At 47.4% G+C, this 18,605-nt stretch overlaps 1 pseudogene; it reads right to left on the reverse strand.

The window, feature by feature from the left end:
* Window positions 1-16,354: 16,354 nt before the first annotated feature.
* On the reverse strand, window positions 16,355-17,401 carry LOC141848714 (mannose-specific lectin 1-like; annotated as a pseudogene).
* Window positions 17,402-18,605: the final 1,204 nt, after the last annotated feature.

The following is an 18,605-nucleotide window of genomic DNA, read 5'->3' on the forward strand; positions in this document are numbered from 1 at the left end:
CCTCCCTCTCCTCGACCTGCTCGCCCGCGAGACCGATCTCCTAGGCGGTCCGCCCCTCCTCTGCGGCAGCCCGCACCTATCAGCCCGGAGATTCGTAGTCAAAGGGAAGCTCCTGAAGATAATCAGAATAACGCCCCCCTGAGGCGTATCAACATGATCGTCGGAGGAGCCACCGATGAGGATTCTCATCGGACTCGTAAGGCCGGTGGCCGTCAGCTCGAAGTTTGTGAAGTAAGCCGCGATAAATTCCCCGAAAGTCCCGTCATTTCCTTCGGACCCCAGGATGTGGACGGCGTCGAAGTGCCACACGATGATGCCCTGGTCATCAGAGCAACGGTAGCCAACTATGATATTGGCCGAGTCTTCGTCGACACCGGCAGCTCTGTCAACATTCTGTTTGCCAATACCTTCCAACAGATGGATATTGATGAAGACAGCCTGGCACCACTGACTACGCCTCTCTACGGATTCACAGGAAATGAAGTCCAACCGTTGGGGCAAATCACTCTCCCTATCTCCCTCGGCGAACTCCCTCTGATGCGGACCCGGCGCGTTTCATTCATCATCGTGGATGCTCCTTCCTCGTACAACATCATTTTGGGAAGGCCAACCCTTAGCGCCTTTTCGGCCGTAGTCTCCACATACCACCAGAAGATGAAGTTTCCAGTAGGAGACAAGGTAGGCGAAGTCCGGGGAGATCAAATGATCTCCCGGCGGTGCTATGTGGACATGATCCGCACCGATTCCCGGAAAAAGCAAAAGGATTCAGGGGGCGAAGTTCATGTTATCCAAGAGGCGGCCTCCGATAAGAGTTTTGAAGAAAAGGAAGCCTTGCAAGTACATCCTGACCGAACTGAGACTACGGTCCAGGTGGCAGCTGAACTCCCACCTGAGTTAAAGGAAGAGCTCGGCGCCTGCCTCCTCCGAAATCAAGATATATTTGCCTGGACGCCAGAAGACATTACCAGCATTTCTCCATCCATAGCGGTACATCGCCTCAACGTGGTCCCCGGAGCTATCCCAGTTAAGCAGAAAAGGCGACATTTTGGGCCAGAACAGAACAAGGCCATTCGAGTAGAAATTCAGAAACTCTTGGCAGCCGGTTACATCAAAGAGATCCAGTTCCCCACCTGGCTATCCAACGTGGTGCTCGTGCCGAAGCCCGGCAACAAGTGGCGGGTTTGCATTGACTTCAGGGACCTCAACAAGGCCTGCCCTAAAGATTGCTACCCCTTGCCGCGAATCGATCAGATGGTAGACTCCACGGCCGGTTATGAATACATCTGTATGTTGGATGCATATCAGGGCTACCATCAGATACCTCTTGACGTAAACGACCAGGACAAGGTCAGTTTTATAACCGCTGATGGAACTTTCTGTTATACCGTAATGCCGTTCGGACTTAAGAATGCTGGAGCCACCTATCAACGATTAATGGACCAAGTGTTCCATAACCAAAAGGGTAGGAATGTCGAAGTATATGTGGATGATATCTTGATCAAAAGTACCAGCAGAGAAACCCTCATAACGGATATTGAAGAAACCTGCTGCACTCTGCGGCACTACGGCCTTAAGCTGAACCCCGCCAAGTGCCTATTTGGGGGTCGGGTGGGCCGGTTTTTGGGATACGTCGTCACGGAAAAGGGAATTGAAGCCAATCCTGATAAGATACAGACGTTATCCCGTATGGCCCCACCTCGGACTCTCAGAGAAACTCAATGTTTGGTTGGTCGCATCAACGCCCTTTCCCGATTTATCTCTCGCGCAGCGGAACGGGGTTTACCTTTCTTTAAAGTGCTGAAAAAAGCTCAACGATTTCAATGGAACGCTGAATGTGATAAAGCCTTCGCTGAACTCAAGGATTATCTTAGTCAGTTGCCCAGATTGGCAAAAGCTTTGCCCGGGGAGCCATTGTGGATGTATCTTTCGGCCACCGACGTAGCTGTTAGTTCGGTGCTGGTAAAAGAAGAGGAAGAGAACCAGCTACCCATTTACTTCTTCAGTCATCTGTTGAAAGATGCAGAAACGAGGTATACTAACCTGGAGAAGATAGCGTGGGCTTTGGTCCGGACGGTTCGTCGCCTTCGACCTATTTTCTCTCACACCCGGTTACAGTACTTACCAACAGCAATCTGGGTAAAGTCCTCACTCAACCAGAAGTCTCAGGAAGGCTCATTAAGTGGACCGTCGAGCTGGGGGAGTACGACATCAAGTATGAACCGCGCACCGTTGTCAAGGCACAGGCTTTAGCTGATTTTTTGTCTGAAGTATCACGGGAAGAAACAGATGAAGAGTGGAGGGTATATGTTGATGGTGCTTCCAATAAGCAAGGAAGTGGAGTTGGCGTGCTCTTGATCTCCCCCAGCGGGGAGGAAGTCCGACTCGCCATTCGGCTCGGTTTTAAAGCCTCGAATAATGAAGCCGAATACGAAGCCGTGTTAGCCGGCCTCCAAGCCGCCAAACGAATGGGAGCCACCCAAGTATTGATATGCTCCGATTCGCAGCTGGTATCACAACAGATAGAAGGAAAGTGTGAAATCAAGAACGATCGATTGCGGAAGTACGTGGAGGGCTTTAGCAAGCTAAAGCAGGAATTTCAGGCTGTCATACTGCAAAAAATCCCCCGTTCGGAGAATAGCAAGGCTGACGAGCTGGCCAAGATTGCTAGTTCTTTAACTGAATGGACGGACGAAACGGCTGCCGCTCCGATAGCCGAAGTAGCCCAAATAAACCCACCTTTGGCCGACAAACCTGGAGACTGGCGGATTCCTTTATTGGCTTTTCTGCAGAACGGAACCGTGCCTACCGAGATGCACCAAGCCCGATTGCTGAAGAAGAAAGCTTCTCGTTTCACTCTGATAGAAGATCAGTTATACCGGAGATCTTTCTCTCGACCCCTTCTAAAATGCCTGGGTCCAGAGGATGCCGATTATGCCTTGCGAGAAGCTCATCTAGGTTGTTGCGGGGACCACCCAGGTGGTAGATCGTTAGCTAAGAAGATACTGCTGGCTGGCTACTTCTGGCCGACGTTACAAAAAGATGCAGCCAAGCTTGTAGCTACTTGTGTTCCCTGTCAAAAATATCAACCGTTCAGCAAACGGCCCACGGAGCACCTTAAAGCGGCCACCGTTTCTTGTCCGTTCGACCAGTGGGGAATGGACATCGTGGGACCGTTTCCACCAGGACCTCAACAGAAAAAGTTCCTCTTGGTAGCAGTGGATTATTTTTCCAAATGGGTGGAAGCTGAAGCCTTGTCCCGAATCACCGAGGAGGCCGTTATGAAGTTTTTATGGGGAAATATTATTTGCCGATACGGCATTCCTTGCCGCCTCGTCTCCGACAACGGTAGACAATTCACAGGGAAGAAGCTCCAGGGGTGGTGCCAAGGCCTCGGTATTCAGCAAGCCTTCACATCTGTTGCGTATCCCCAAGCCAATGGTCAAGCTGAGGTCATCAACAGGGAGCTCATCAAAGGACTCGAAAGAAAGTTAGATCATGAGAAAGGCAGTTGGGTCGGAGAACTTCCTTCCGTCCTTTGGTCTTATCGTACAACACCCAAGGAAAGCACAGGTATGACTCCTTTTCACTTAGTGTACGGAGGAGAAGCAGTCGTCCCCATAGAAGTGGGTGTCCAGTCAGATCGAAGGCGCTTCTACGATGAGGATAACGGCGATAAAAGACGTATGGAGCTGGACCTGGTTTCTGAAGTCCGAGACCAGGCAGCCACGCAGCTAGCAGCATATCGGCTACGGATGTGCCGGACTTACAACAAGAAGGTCATCTCTCGTACTTTTCAGGTGGGTGATCTTGTGTGGAAGAGGGCCAAACCAGTAGGAGATGTCGGCAAGCTAGCACCTCCTTGGGAAGGACCCTATAAAATCACTAAGAAGACCAATTCTGGAGCCTACTACCTCTCCAACGCTGACAACAAGAAGCTGAAAAGACCCTGGAACGCTCTATATTTGCGCCCCTACCGAACTTGAGAACTTCCGCCAATCTTTCATTCACTCTTGCGTTTCTGCATTAGATACTACTAATGGTGAAAGTTTTCTTTCAGGACACACGACTCCTGGAGTCTTCTGACTTTTCTCTCAACACTCCCTTCGGCCCAAACCGCCAAGGTTGAGCATAAACTCTGGTGATCTCGGATCACTAGCTCCATCGACAACACTCCCTTCGGCCCAAACAGCCAAGGTTGAGCATAAAACTCTGGTGATCTCGGATCACTAGCTCCATCGACAACACTCCCTTCGGCCCAAACAGCCAAGGTTGAGCATAAACTCTGGTGATCTCGGATCACTAGCTCCATCGACAACACTCCCTTCGGCCCAAACAGCCAAGGTTGAGCATAAACTCTGGTGATCTCGGATCACTAGCTCCATCGACAACACTCCCTTCGGCTTAAACAGCCAAGGTTGAGCATGAACTCTCTTCGATTCGGATATCGCCCAAGCTACGTTCGACTATAATATCCTTGTACAAGTTATTTTCGCCAAAAGCGTACTCCCTTTAAACACGGGAGTACTCAAGATAAGGCCTTCAGTTCACTCGTAAATTCTAAACTCCTCCAAATCCTTGGGGTCGAGCCGAATGGCGGAAACGGGTAACCGACACCCGCCACCGCCTTCACAAATTCTAAACTCCTCCAAATCCTTGGGGTCGAGCCGAATGGCGGAAACGGGTAACCGACACCCGCCACCGCCTTCACAAATTCTAAACTCCTCCAAATCCTTGGGGTCGAACCTAATGGCGGAAACGGGTAACCGACACCCGCCACCGCCATCACAAATTCTAAAACTCCTCCAAATCCTTGGGGTCGAGCCTAATGGCGGAAACGGGTAACCGACACCCGCCACCGCCATCACAAATTCTAAACTCTTCCAAATCCTTAGGGTCGAGCCGAATGGCGGAAACGGGTAACCGACACCCGCCACCGCCTTCACAAAATTCTAAACTCCTCCAAATCCTTGGGGTTGAGCCGAATGGTGGAAAAGGTAACCGACACCCGTCGCGGTCTTCGCAAAAGATAAGCACCCTCGCCTTGCTGAGGCACGCTTAACGGAGAATATAGAATGACTACCTTCGCGGACTAAGAAATAATCAAATGCATCTCGAAAGACACGACGAAAGAAGCCGAAAGCGCAATATAAGTACCTAATCAAAAGCTGAGCCAGTCAAGGAAAACCACGAGGTCACACACATCAGCAAAATCATAATCCTAACACGCAGAATAGTCCACAAGCTCAAATTGAGAAGTCCTTAGCCTTGTTTCTTCCCCTTTCCCTTGCCCGGTGAAGGAGACTTCGGAAGCGGCACTGTTCGATCCCGCTCTGGCATAGCTTTCCAGACTTCTTGAGGATTCAGGCGTTTCAACGACGCCAATGGAAGGGTCACACCGGCCCTACGGAGTTGCTCCAGGGCGCCAGAAAAACCGTATTGCAGCACCTTGGCCATCTTTTCCAGAAACTGATCGCGGTACGCATCTGACGATAGCCAAGACTCTCGAGCCTCCTCTAGGCGTTCCTCTTCATCTACTTTGTAGGCGGCCAGCTCATTACGAGCCTCGGAAGAGACGCCTTCGACCACCTTGATAGCCTCAGACAAGTCGGTTACCTGCTTCTGCGACAGGTCTAAAGCCTCGGTCAATTTGGCAATCTGTTCCTTCTGCTCTCTAGACTTGTCCTCCGCGAGCTCCAGGTCGGCGCTGGTCTGATCCAGTTGGTCCTTTAGTTCCTTCATCTTAGTGGCCTTCCTCGCCAGCTGAAAGTCTTGGGCGATCACCTGATCCGACTTTTGTTTCATCTCCTTCGTAAGCTCCTGCAGTTCCCTTTCTAAATTCTCGGAACGGTTCTCCGCAGTGAGCTGTTTAGCTTGAGCTAGCTCCACTTGTTGCCTGTACTGGTCTGCGGTAGCATGGGCCGATTGAAGTTCCCTGGCCAAGTTCGCCTCTCTGGCTGTCAGTGCAGCCACCTGTTCCGCCAGGCTGTTGGCAAGTTGTTGTGCTTTCTCCAAGTTGTCCTGATATTGCGGCTGGTTAGAAGAGGAGCGAACGGCCTGGAGTTCGGTCGTTAACTGCAGTTCCTTTGCCTGCAAAATCGACACCTGCTCCCTCAAAGAGTCCACATCTCGCTGGATATCGGGGAGACGATGCTGAACCTCCAGGACATCGGCCAAGACCTGAGATGCCGACACATAGTTCAATGGGATACCTAGAGGGATATGCGAATATAAACATAAGCAGACTTACCTGGAATGCGCTATGAGTACTGCGGTCCATCACATCAGACAGCGACAGCGTCTCGGAATCACGGAGACCCCGTATAGTGCGAACCCTGTGGAAAATGTCGGTCAACTGCTCACTTCGGATTGGGGCGTCAGTGGGGGCAGACGGCAAAGAAGCGACCCTCAAAAGAGATCCCCCGCCCGGAGAAGTGGTGGGACCTGCGGAGCAAAGAAGCGCCCTCTCGGGTAGTGATTGTGAAGTCATGGACGCGGCCCCCTCTTCTGTAGACCGTGGTGTAAGAACGGGCGGCTGAAACTCCTCCAAAGGCTCTGTTGGCCTCTCTTCTCCAATCTCCGAGGGGATAACTACTAACGTTTCGTCGGCAACGTGCACCGCCGAAACACCCTCCTCTAGCAGGCACTCTGAAGGTCCTAGGGAAGCAGAAATTGGCAAAGTTTCGTCCGCGTCGGTAGGGAGTATGGTATCCAGCACGATAACTGATGCGGTCACCGGTTCGCTGACGGGGGCAACCAGATCCGCTGCTGGGACATCTGAAAAGTCTTCTGGCTCGGCTGTGGTCTGCAGAGCCACCTCCCCCGGTCCCGTAGCGCTCGTTCGCCTGCTTGATCCGGTACCCGGAGTAGAAGGCGGGGCTGTGCCACGAGTAGTTTGTTTTTTCGGCTCTGATGGAGCCGATGTCTCAGATCTCGCTTTCTTGGATTTCCCCACTTCGGCCTCTGTACGACGCTTCTTCGGAGCCGCCTCCCCAGACGGCTCTTCTATCCGCAAACCCTCGGGTGGTGGAATCGCCGGTAGCGACCTCCTCTTTCGGACTAGGGGTTCCTGAGGCTCAGATGATGCTTCCGAGTGGTCCCCCGTCTCGGAAGCTGCTAAGGCCGCATGACTGCCAGCCGAGTCCCCGGGCGCGGGGGCATCCCCCGAAGGATCTGGACCAGCTAGCGATTCGAAAGACGCTAGGTCCCACTTGATGAACTTATTCACAGACGCCATGAACCACAGATCCTCTGCGAAATATAACGAACATACATAAATCAGTGATTAAAAAATTACTGTACATAAAAAGTCTTACCGAGCGGTTGCGATAGCCTTGCTGCTACCGGGCTCAGGCCCGCTCTGAAAAGTAAGCCCTCCTCGCCGACCAACCGCCCGGCATGAAATTGTAAATCGGACCACGCTTTACGGGTCTGAGAATAAGCTGAGGTCGACTTGTAATTTCGGAGGCGAGGCGGAAGAGGAAGGTCGTATTGCCATTCAGGAGTACGTGGCAGAACAGGGGAACGAACAAAGAAAAACCCGTCTTTCCAATGTTTGATGGAAGAGGGACACTTATCTATAGGGTTCACTCCCCGAGCGCAAAAATAGAAGACTCCATCCTCCTTCTTCTTGGGGTAAAAGAAGTAATGAAAAACGGTAGGATTCAAATGAACCCCATAGACTTTGCACACTAGCACTAAACTACATAATAGTCGGAAAGAATTAGGGGACAGTTGGTTAACGGGAACGCCGAAATACTCGGCTACCCTCACAAAGAACTCCGGGATCGGGAACCGGAGACCTCCTTCTAGTTGACCTCGAAAGAAGGTGCGATACCCTTCCGGTGGTAAGTGAGGACGCTGGTGGCGCTCGGGTACCTTAATCACGAAGGTAGGAGGTATCTCGTACCTAAGACGCACGGCTGCCCTAGCATTCTCATTGAAAACCGATTCCATCGACTCAAACCAGGGACGCTTACTACTAGACGCCATGCCAGTAGAACAAGAAACCGCGACAACGGAGAAAACAGGAAAAAGAAGCAGAAGAGAAGAATGCTTACACTGGCAAGTCTCGGGGACACAGAGAAGGAAGAGTGGGGAGGCGAGGCAACCAATAGACGCAGCAATCAACACGCACGCCGCCCAAAGTATCTCGCCGATATGGACAGTCATCCCCTATATATATACCCTAGCCTATGGCCTTCTCCACCGTCGGATGACGTAACAACAAGAGGGCAGGAGGCGATGCCCACCGTCAGATGTCCCGCTGGTTGACATCCCTTAAGGTTACCGAAAAGACATCTTGGATCCGATTTGCAAATCTTTTTTGTCTTAATGACCACTTTAATGACTTGCTTCGGGATGGCCGTCGCCCTCCCCCCGCCGCACGTGACCAGTACCATGCCGTGCCGCTTTGGAAAGCGATAAGGGGCGAACGCGCGTTCGGTCATATTTAACTTTGAAAACGTCTTAGAATTTAAAGTTTGTTCGGCTTAGACTCATCGGCTTAATGCTGGCTAAGCCCGACGTCCGCTAGAAGCCTAAGCTTAGCGCTCTAGACGATGTGACTAGTGAAGGGCGTGAAACAGACAATCGTCATCCACTTCCGTTCCAAGAACAGTGGTCAGCCGGTATCTTCTTCGGTTCGGCCTATAAGGACGAGAGGGTTACTTAGCCGGTTCCACTACGCAGTCAGGTGATCGTTTCGTTTTTCGTTCACTTCACGGATGGGTACTTCATGTCACGAGGGCATTAAAAAGATAGTTTTTACACTGCTAAACTTCTTTAAGGCAAAAGGGCAGAACATACGTAGTCGCTTAGTTACAAGATTACGTGATCGCAAAAACAAGAAAAAGATAGTGGGGAGGTTATTCCTCGGGGGAGGTGCGGATGGCCAGACGCTGAGCAGATTTCTGCGCAAACTCTAGCTCCTCCGTGGCCTTCTTTAGGAAGTAGATAGCGGAGGAAGTCGATCCCTCCACATGGTCCGCTACTACGCTGTCACGTTGAGTTATCGCTTTTATAATCCCTTGGAGGCGTTGAATCTCTAGCTTCGCGCTGATCAACTCCTCCTCGACGCATCTCACCCGCTCCTCAGCTCGCCCTGCTCCTCAGCTACGTGGGCTCGATGGAGAGACACCTTCACACGCGTCTCCATGTCGTCCAAAATGCTTGAATGGGTGTTGGATCCCGCCTTGGACCCGCTACCATCACTTTCCATAGCTGCCGCTTCGAAGGAAGGCACCTTCGGACCAGACCGCTCGCTAAAAGAGACGACAGGACGCCCGTTCGACATCTCGCCTCACCCACATTTATATTACGCAACCTGAGAAGGTGAAAGGACGGATCCCGTTCGGGGGGCTACACATATCCCCAAGGGGAAGGCGAAAAGGTGCCTGCACGCCCTCCAAGGAAGATCCGCCATCCTGAAAGTAATAATTACTTATTCCTCTTTTCATTGGTAATCTCCACAAGAGCGTCAGCTCGCGCCTTACCTATGTCAGACATCATGACGATGGTGGCGTGTTCACCCATGCCCCGCGCTGGGGGGAGGTGGGGGCCATGTGGGTCGTGTGGCGTAAAATGTGGCTCCGTTGCCCCGAACAATACCCGTAGAGTTACCGGCGCGCCTGATTCAACGACAAGGGAGTCATAGCGCCCCTTAAAATTACCCACATGAATCTCATCAGGGGAATCTACGAGGTTCTCGCCGGCCGGGCCGGGCCGCTAAAGCAACCAATAGGAATGCGACACGTGCATCTGCCATCGCCTCTTTCTTCTTACTGTGGACCCGACCGACGACGAGCGCTCGCCTTACCATCCGAAGCCTCTCTCAGATCGGTGGAAAAACCGACGTTCTGTCGACAACGGTCTCTGTTTGATTAGGACAAATGTAAATATTCGAATAAGTTTCAGAAAAATACATAAGGGCTACAGCAGATCTGCGGAACATACACCAACATGGTGTCTAATCCATCCGTACAATTACATTACAAATGGAAGCCAGTCCTCCAGCCTATGGTTACATTACAGAAACAAAAGGGAACGCATAAGAAGAGACTGGTCCTTGAAAGGAAGATCTGGAGGCGACAGCTGAACGGGTTTTCACCTTGGCCCTGCCCTTACAGTTTCCTCCTCAAGTGAAACAGGACAGCGGCCACGACCTTGGCCCTGCCCTTACAGTTTCCTCCTCAAGTGAAACAGGACAGCGGCCACGACCTTGGCCCTGCCCTTACAGTTTCCTCCTCAAGTGAAACAGGATAGCGGTCGCGAACCCCCTCTCGAAGGGGCTCCGACACTGTCCCACCGGGTCGTAACTTCGCTGATGCAGCAATGGCGGTGAAGCTCTATGTTATGACGGATCGCCCTTTCCTTCGCATGTCGGGCTCGCTCTCCTGTCGCTCGAACCTGTCGATGAAACGCTGTGGCTCTAGATCCTAGCGTCCCACCGCTGGATCTCATCTCTAAGTCTTCACCTCCACTTTCCCTTGTTATTAATTTTCTAAGAAATTACTCCCCATGGTTACACTAAGGCAAGGGAGAGACGGTGCCTTGACGGAGCTAGCCACGCCTCTATTTATATCTCTCAATCGAGCAACAAGCAACGAGTGGGATGTTAGCGCAGCATGGTCGTGCATCCCCAGGAAAAAGGCGGTAAAATCCATTCGCGGCTTTCAACGAAGATACGCTACGTCATAGATAATAATGATCCGCCCCTTTTCTACATCCACGGAAAGGGGACGAGACAAGTCATAATGAGGTGTCGTAACAGCAGTAAGTATGGCAAGTATGGCAAGGAAGGCCTGTCTACAAGGAAAGCATGTGTCATATATTGGGGTCCGCCACGTGGTCGGATCACACCAAGACGAGTGCCTGTACGCTAGATAGGCAGCCTGGTCGCAGGGAGTCGTTTTCGCCGCAAAAGGAAAGAGATTGCCGATAAAATTCTCCCATAAACAACAATTCATGGCCGGTTCTACCATGGCACGCCGATAGGTATCATGACTTAAGCTAATATTAAGATCATATCATAAGTTAAAGAGCACCTCCGTCGGAAAGAAAACACGGTGCATATTACAAAAAGAAATGGTAACAACATCCACAAAAAGCCTAATAGCAAGAGAGAAAAACATCAACCCTCAGAAGAGGAAGTCTCTTCGGACTCAGCGCCAAACGCATGCGCCATCCCCTCTAATTCTTGGGAGAGCTTTTGGGAGTGATACCGAGCTGAGGATAAGCATTCCCCGGCATGCTCCTTCAGTGCACGGTTGCGCTGTTTCAACTCTCGAACTACTCCCTGGAGATATTGCCTCTCCAGTTTCTCCCTCGCCGCCACCTCGTTGGCACGCTGCAGACGTTGTTCTGCCGCCTGGGCCTTCTCTTCAGCCTCATGGGCCCTCTCTTGGGCCACCCAAAATCCTTCCTCAGCCATCTGTGCCTTCTCCTCTGCGGCTCGAAGGCCCTCCTCAGCTGCTTGAGCTCTTTCTTCTGCGGCCCGAGCCTTCTCCTCGGCCGTACGAGTGCGACCTTCCGCTATCCTGACCCATCGGAGGCGGGCCATTCGGGAAGACTCTGGCCCCCTATGCGACCCTGGAGGCATCATCGGCTCCTCCTCGTCGGAACTAGTCCAACTAATGTCACTGTCCATATCTTGAAGGAGTTATTCACGAACGACGAGAACAAAGAACGCAGAGGAAACAAGGATGAGATACCCAATCTTCTCCTCTCCCCCGATATATATATATATTCCTCAAAAGAGAGGAGAGGAAGGTAGTGATATAAATGACGGTTTAATGGGCACCTCTTCCGAGGAAGATAAACGACCCGCCTAAGGCAGTGCCTATGTCGCTTCGGTAACCCCTCCCTGTCGTTAACCATGCCTCGGAAAAGACGTGTCCACGTCACCACTGTTTATTATTTGCCGCGACGTTTCGTTCGTATCGTCTTGGATCGCCGTACCCGCTGTATAGTGAACCATTAGTAACAATCGAGTCTAGGCCTACACACCCGCAGCTTCACAATATGGACGGCCAAATCCTGGTCATACCGAGGGAACAGTAGCTCACACGCTGGATTCCACTGGCGGCCGTTCCAGTAGACACCGACAAAGACTAACATACACCGTTATCGCCGTGGAGCTCAGTGACTAAGATGTTACAGGGACTAAGGCAGATAAAAAAGACGCAAAACGTATAGGAGTAATGGACGATATTTAACCATGTTACAAAAGCGGCGGTGGTCACCAGCCAAACATCTACATTTTAAGAGCAGCAGGAACATGCTACTCATCGCCGGAAGAAGATGTTTCCCCGGCCATAGCCTTGAAAGCGTGCATCGCTCCCTTCAGCTCCAGCGACGCCTTCATTAGATGGTATTCCACACCAGCCAAGCTTTCCCCAGCACGCAGTAGGAGGGCGCTGTCTCGACGACCCCAATTGTCGACTATTGCCCGAAGCTGTTGATTCTCCCACTTCTCTTGGGCCACCAACGTTTCCGCACGTCGAGCCCGTTCCTCCGCCGCTCTGGCTCGCTGATTCTCGCGGCGCGTCTCCGTTTCCGCTCGTCGAACCCTTCGGCGAAGCGCCGCGATCAAAGTCCCTGTCCTCCGTCGAGTACCCGTGGAGGTAACAGATCGCTCCCCATGGGACCCTGAGTAGTGGTCGCCGCTGACCATGACGAAATAGGGTGACGCAAAAGTGAGGCCGAAACTACGAAAAGGCACGTGAGTAAGGTTATCTGACACTCCGAAGCCCTCCTCCCCCTCCCGTTATATACAGGGGCATCAAAAGGAACTTAGGCGTCGTAATGATAAAGAAGCATTAATGCAGCAATGGTGATACGCCAGGGTGTCTTTTCGAAAAAAGATTCACCCTGCTAAGCTGTACTTGACCTGACCATACCGAGGCTTTAATGCCCTCCGCGTGCCTAGGTTCTCGCGAGCTCGTAGGGGGTGTGGGGCTATATCAGCACTGGTCTAGTCAGTCGACTTTACATCTCCTTCGACTAGACTAGTGGGGAGGCAGGTGTTATGGGGTTAAAAGGATAAGGACGAGGTTAACCAAGTCCTAACAGGTGATCGGATCAATCGCACCCGAGGAGGCACGGGAGACCTCATGTAACCCCTCCTCGCTCGCTCTTCTGAGGATGAACTGAAGTCCACTTCGGTTCGGTCGACGCCCCCTCCTCCTCGTGCACCATGCTGGGGGACGAACCGAAGTCCACTTCGGTTCGGTCACGCCCCTCCTCCTCGTGCACCATGCTGGGGGACGAACCGAAGTCCACTTCGGTTCGGTCACGCCCCCTCCTCCTCGTGCACCATGCTAGGGGACGAACCGAAGTCCACTTCGGTTCGGTCGCACGTGCACCATGCTGGGGGACGAACCGAAGTCCACTTCGGCGGTCGCGCCCCCTCCTCCTCGTGCGCTATGCTAGGGGACGAACCGAAATCCACTTCGGTTCGGTCGTACCCCCTTCTCTCACCCGCTAGTTCCCAAGGGCCACTCCTCCCATCATTTGTTATGATGATCCCACGTGTCCTCTCACTTATTTCATCACGACACGTGTCTGAGGGGACTGCTCCTTTCTTGCAAGTCAATGCTGCCACGGGCCCACTAAACGGGCCATACCTCGGACCATACCCTTAGACATTCTTTAGGACACACTCATAACGTTGATGGAGCCCTCCGGGTCATGTCAGGGACATGACATTTCAGAATCTCCTTCCTTAAGAGGGTTAGTGTTTCAGTGGAGAAAGGTACGCGCGCGCACACGAGCTCTCACAATTTTTCTCTTCTTCTTCCTTAGCAGTTCCTCATCTCCACTCACTAACTTAAGCATCGGAGTGGTCGCGCCGGGGAGGATCCCCGGCCCTCCATCTCACGTGCTCTTTCTTGCAGGCTCACTATCCACCAGGGAGGCAGATCTTGGACGAGGTGCTGTAGAGTGAGCTAGCCGTCTCGTCCGAAGGCGCATCTCAACAGGAACATTTCGAACTCGACTATCCGTCGTCAATTGACTTATGATCTTGAACTACAATTTCGAACTAGACTATTTGTTATATCAATTGATTGATATAAAACATCAATTAACTAATAATGAAAATTTTGATTATTTTGATTTTGGACTTCTAGATAGAATGACAATAATATTATTGTATTATTTTATATCCATCTCTCTTTAATTATTTATCATTATTATGCTTATATTGTTGATCAAATTGTATGTAAGAGATTTTTTCACAATCGGAAAATATTCCAAAAGGAGAAAATAATAGTGGATAAGCATACACCTTAAGATTGTGAACCAAATAAACTGAATGTGTTCATTGTTCTTATTTTAGGTTCTTTTATTTCATGAGCAGTATGCACCCCTCCGTGCATTGCTGTTTACTATCCTACATTTATATATATCCTTCTAAAATCAGATTAACGTGTGTTTATATTCACACGGTACAACTATATTTAATCACTCTATATAAATATCAACTACCTATGTGTGGCTCAAATAAGAAATGAACATATATAAGGTACAAAACAAGCATAATCTTATACGTGTGAGTTTTAATTTTGTTGATATATACAATCGTTCTCTAGTCAAAGTTGATCAGTTGATCAAGTTTGAATTAATTTGAATTTAATTTTAATATTTGATCAATATATTAGTTAATTGATTGAGTGAAATGTCAAGTAGGTCGATGTTAATTGAAAACTTGACGATGGAGCAGTCTAAGTGGGTTATGATTAATCGAACACTTGATAGTCGGAAGTCTAAAAGGGAGTTGGCAAAAAAAAGTTCTAGCAAATCACAATTGACCAAATACTTGACAGTCGGAAGTCCAATATGTAGTTAGTAAGAGAAAAGTACAAGTAGGACATGGTTAATTAGACACTTGATAGTTAAAAATTCAATAAATAGTTAGCAAGAGAAAAGTCCAAGTGAATTATGATTGACTGAACACTGAACGGTCAAAAGTTTAATAGGGAGTTGACATGAGACGTGAAGCCTTAACCAATTAAGGTTAACTGAATACTAGGCAATGAGGATGTCCCAATATGCCAAGGTTGATTGAATGCTGAACAACAATAAAGCCCAGATAGATCAGAGGTACATGATATTACTACTTTTACTCCTATGCTATTCTTCTCAAACTTTTCTACGAGATCTGATTTGAGCATCGGAGAGGTCTTGCCAAGGTTCGCTTTGGTTTACCTTCTAACCCTTTTTCTGATTTGTCCAATCATTGCCATCGGAGATCCTCACTCAAGTCCTTGCGTTACTTGCCATAGTAACAACTGACAAAGGTCTAGATAGAAGTTGATTTGTAAGGAGTCATTTAATATGCATCTGATCTCTCGAAAAAGCTTGATCATGGATACTTATGATTCAACCTATTTCTTGATCTCAAACCGGATCAAAGACTAGCGATTTATTATAATTGAAATGTGTGTCAATCAATTCACGATTACAATGAACGTTAACAGGGGATCAATAAAATTTTAAATTTATTATTCATTTTTTAATTAAATAGATTAACCATTTTAAATTTCTCCTCGCACCACAACAAATGTACTTAATTAAAATAATTTACACTTACATCATCCTCCACTATTGTTTGTTGGGATATAATTAAAATTTTATATTAAAAATACATAGAAATGATCATGATATTATAAAAGAGAAATATCTCATTAGTATGAACCCTTTTGGGTACAATTCAAAAAATAAAATTATGAGGATTTAGATCTAAAGTGAACAATATTATATCGTTATAGAGATATATGTGAATTACATGAATTTTAACAATGGTATCAGAGTCTCATTTATATGGAACTATGTGGGGATTCTCAGAAAAAAAATATAAAGATTTAATTTGACCTTCATAATATTTTAGATCAATCATTTATAAGATTCAGTTAAATTTTAGATGATTTATATGATAATATTAGTCAAAATATTTTTATTAATTAAAGTTATGTGAGAGACAATAAATATTTAAAGAAAAAAATTTAAAAACTATTATCGAGAGGATGACATACTATCTCCATGACCATAAATAATTATTATTTATTATATTTGAATAACTATATATCCACTGTTTTAATTTATTCTGTATTTCAATTATAGATGGTCGATCTCTAAAATTTTAAAAAACCTTGTCCTCCAAAATCTCAAACATTAATTAACCAATAATATTGTTACATATTATCAAAGCTGGAAGGCTAATTAGATTCCACCTTGTATTTATTAATTTTATTTTTTTCAATTTATACGTGCTAGCTATTAGATTTCTTTAATTTAATTAATTGTTTTTCTTTTTTCAACGGAATTCAACTTTAAAAAAAAAAGAGCAGAGCAAAAGTAGATAATTAAGGTGATCATAGACTGATGACACCAACTTAACAGTAGATACAACATAACAACGTACGAGGCTACGTACGTACCATGCATGTAGCTAATTATGTTATTTATGCCTCGCTTCATTTTATTCTGTTTTATTTAATAACTAGCTAGCGATCCATGCATGGTTCCTGGTGAAGCCAACTAATTTTTAGTCACCATGGCGATCTTCCTCATCTTCATGTTTCTGGGTTCAGCGTTGGGGATGTTAAATATAGCGCGGCTGTAGATGACGACCTTGCCGTCGCGCTGCAGGACGAGGATGAACTCGCCCTCCTGGTGGCTGGTGTTGCTCGACCAAACAACGTTGCCGTCGTCACTGCGGATGACGAGGTCGCCGTTGGTCTGTAAGTGGGCGACGCAGTTGTTGCCTAGGCCGTTGGATGCAGAGGACCACATGTCCTTGTCGTTGTCGTACAACACCAGGTTGCAGTCGGACTGCATGATGAAGGTGAAGTCCCCTTCGGTGAGGGATTCGCCGGTGTTCAGTTTGTCGCCGGCATAGAGAATATTATTATTAGTCACCGTGGCCATCTTCCTGTTCTTGGGTTCAACGTCCTCAGGGACGGTAAATATAGGGTCGGCGTAGATGACGACGTGGCCGTCGCGCTGCAGGACGAGGATGAACTTGCCCTCCGTTTCGCGGGTGTCGCTCGACCAAACTTTGTTGAAGTCATCGTTGAAGATGATGAAGTTGCCGTCGGTCTGCATGCGGGCGAAGCACCTGCTGCCTAGGCCGTTGGTGCCGGAGGACCACAACGCCTGGTTCCTTCTCGTACAACACCAGGTTGCAGTCGGACTGCATGATGAAGGTAAAGTCCCCTTCGGTGAGGGATTCGCCGACCTTCAGCTTCTCGCCGCCATAGAGAACGTTCTTGGCCATGGAGGAAGGCAGGAGGAGGCCGAGGAGGACAACAGCAGAGAGCATGACGAGGGAAGCCATGGTTAAGCTACGTACGGATATCACTGATCACTTCACTCAAGTGATATTGCTTGTTTAGAGTATAATGCAACTCCCATCTATTTATAGATCGATCGATGACAAGGAGGTAATTAAATTTACGGTACTTAAAACTCAAAAACAGTGTTAAATTTATTAATGGGGAAAAAAACAGTAGCAAGAATCATTCATAGTATATGGTCTTAGCTTGATTATATTCAATCTTCGGATCTAACTATTCAGTTTTGATCTGAGTAATTAAAATGGATCTGTATCACTTGTTGGATAACTATCAGAATTGTTAATTAAAATATATATAATTCATATGAAGTGGCATGGTTGTGCCGTCGATAATCAAAGTAAATAATTTATCATTGATTTGTAGATCAGTATGACAAAACTAGCCAATATAATCAATGCCCCTCCAGTTTAGGTTCTATTGGAAATGGGGCTCACACATCTCTCTCTAACCGTTCATATTGATAAAGTGTACAGAAACATTATTAACGAAAGACAAAAAAACTTTATTGAAAAATCGACGATTGTGATTTAGGTAGTAATGAATTGGAGACACGCTCAAGTGCATGTTTTTTAAATGTCAGTATAGTAAAAACATATGAAAACACAACGTACGATATCGATAAACTCTTCATTACATTGGGTTGTCTTTTATATGAGAGCATATCAAGAGAAATTCATATATTTTATTTTTATATTTCTATATCTTTTATATTAAAAAATTTAAAAGGACGGTTTCGCCATTCTATGGCTCCCTTTTACTGTTTAGAGTTTATAATGATTTAATAAATGAATTATATAACTTTTCTCAATTTTATTACAGTATAAATAATATAAAAAGTATAAAATTTATAATACATATTATATTATTATATACTAAATATAAATTTTGTAAAATAAATCTTAACCAAATTTTATATACGTGCTTTGTTTTTTAATAGTGTTTAAATTCCTGGAGAAAAGATAATTTTGAATTGAGAAAAGACCGTTCTGAATTGTTCATATTTATCACATAAATTATTTTATTTCAATAGAAGAAAAACTCTTAATTGAGAATTGAAATCGATACATCAATATCAAATTGTATGTGGTATCAGGGATGACGGGAAGAATTCCAAGTTGTTCTATAGTACTATTAAATAACAACAAATCATAAATTAGAAAATAAATAATAAAACAAATTAAGAATCTTGAAGGTCAATATTTATAAAGGGCTTATTATCATCATTGAGTCAATCCAAAGATGGTGGCAAAT

The sequence above is a fragment of the Curcuma longa genome, chromosome 17 (genome assembly GCF_044706935.1).
Source record: "Curcuma longa cultivar G26 ecotype Majalengka, Jawa Barat chromosome 17, ITB_CL_G26_1.1, whole genome shotgun sequence".
Taxonomy (NCBI): domain Eukaryota; kingdom Viridiplantae; phylum Streptophyta; class Magnoliopsida; order Zingiberales; family Zingiberaceae; genus Curcuma; species Curcuma longa.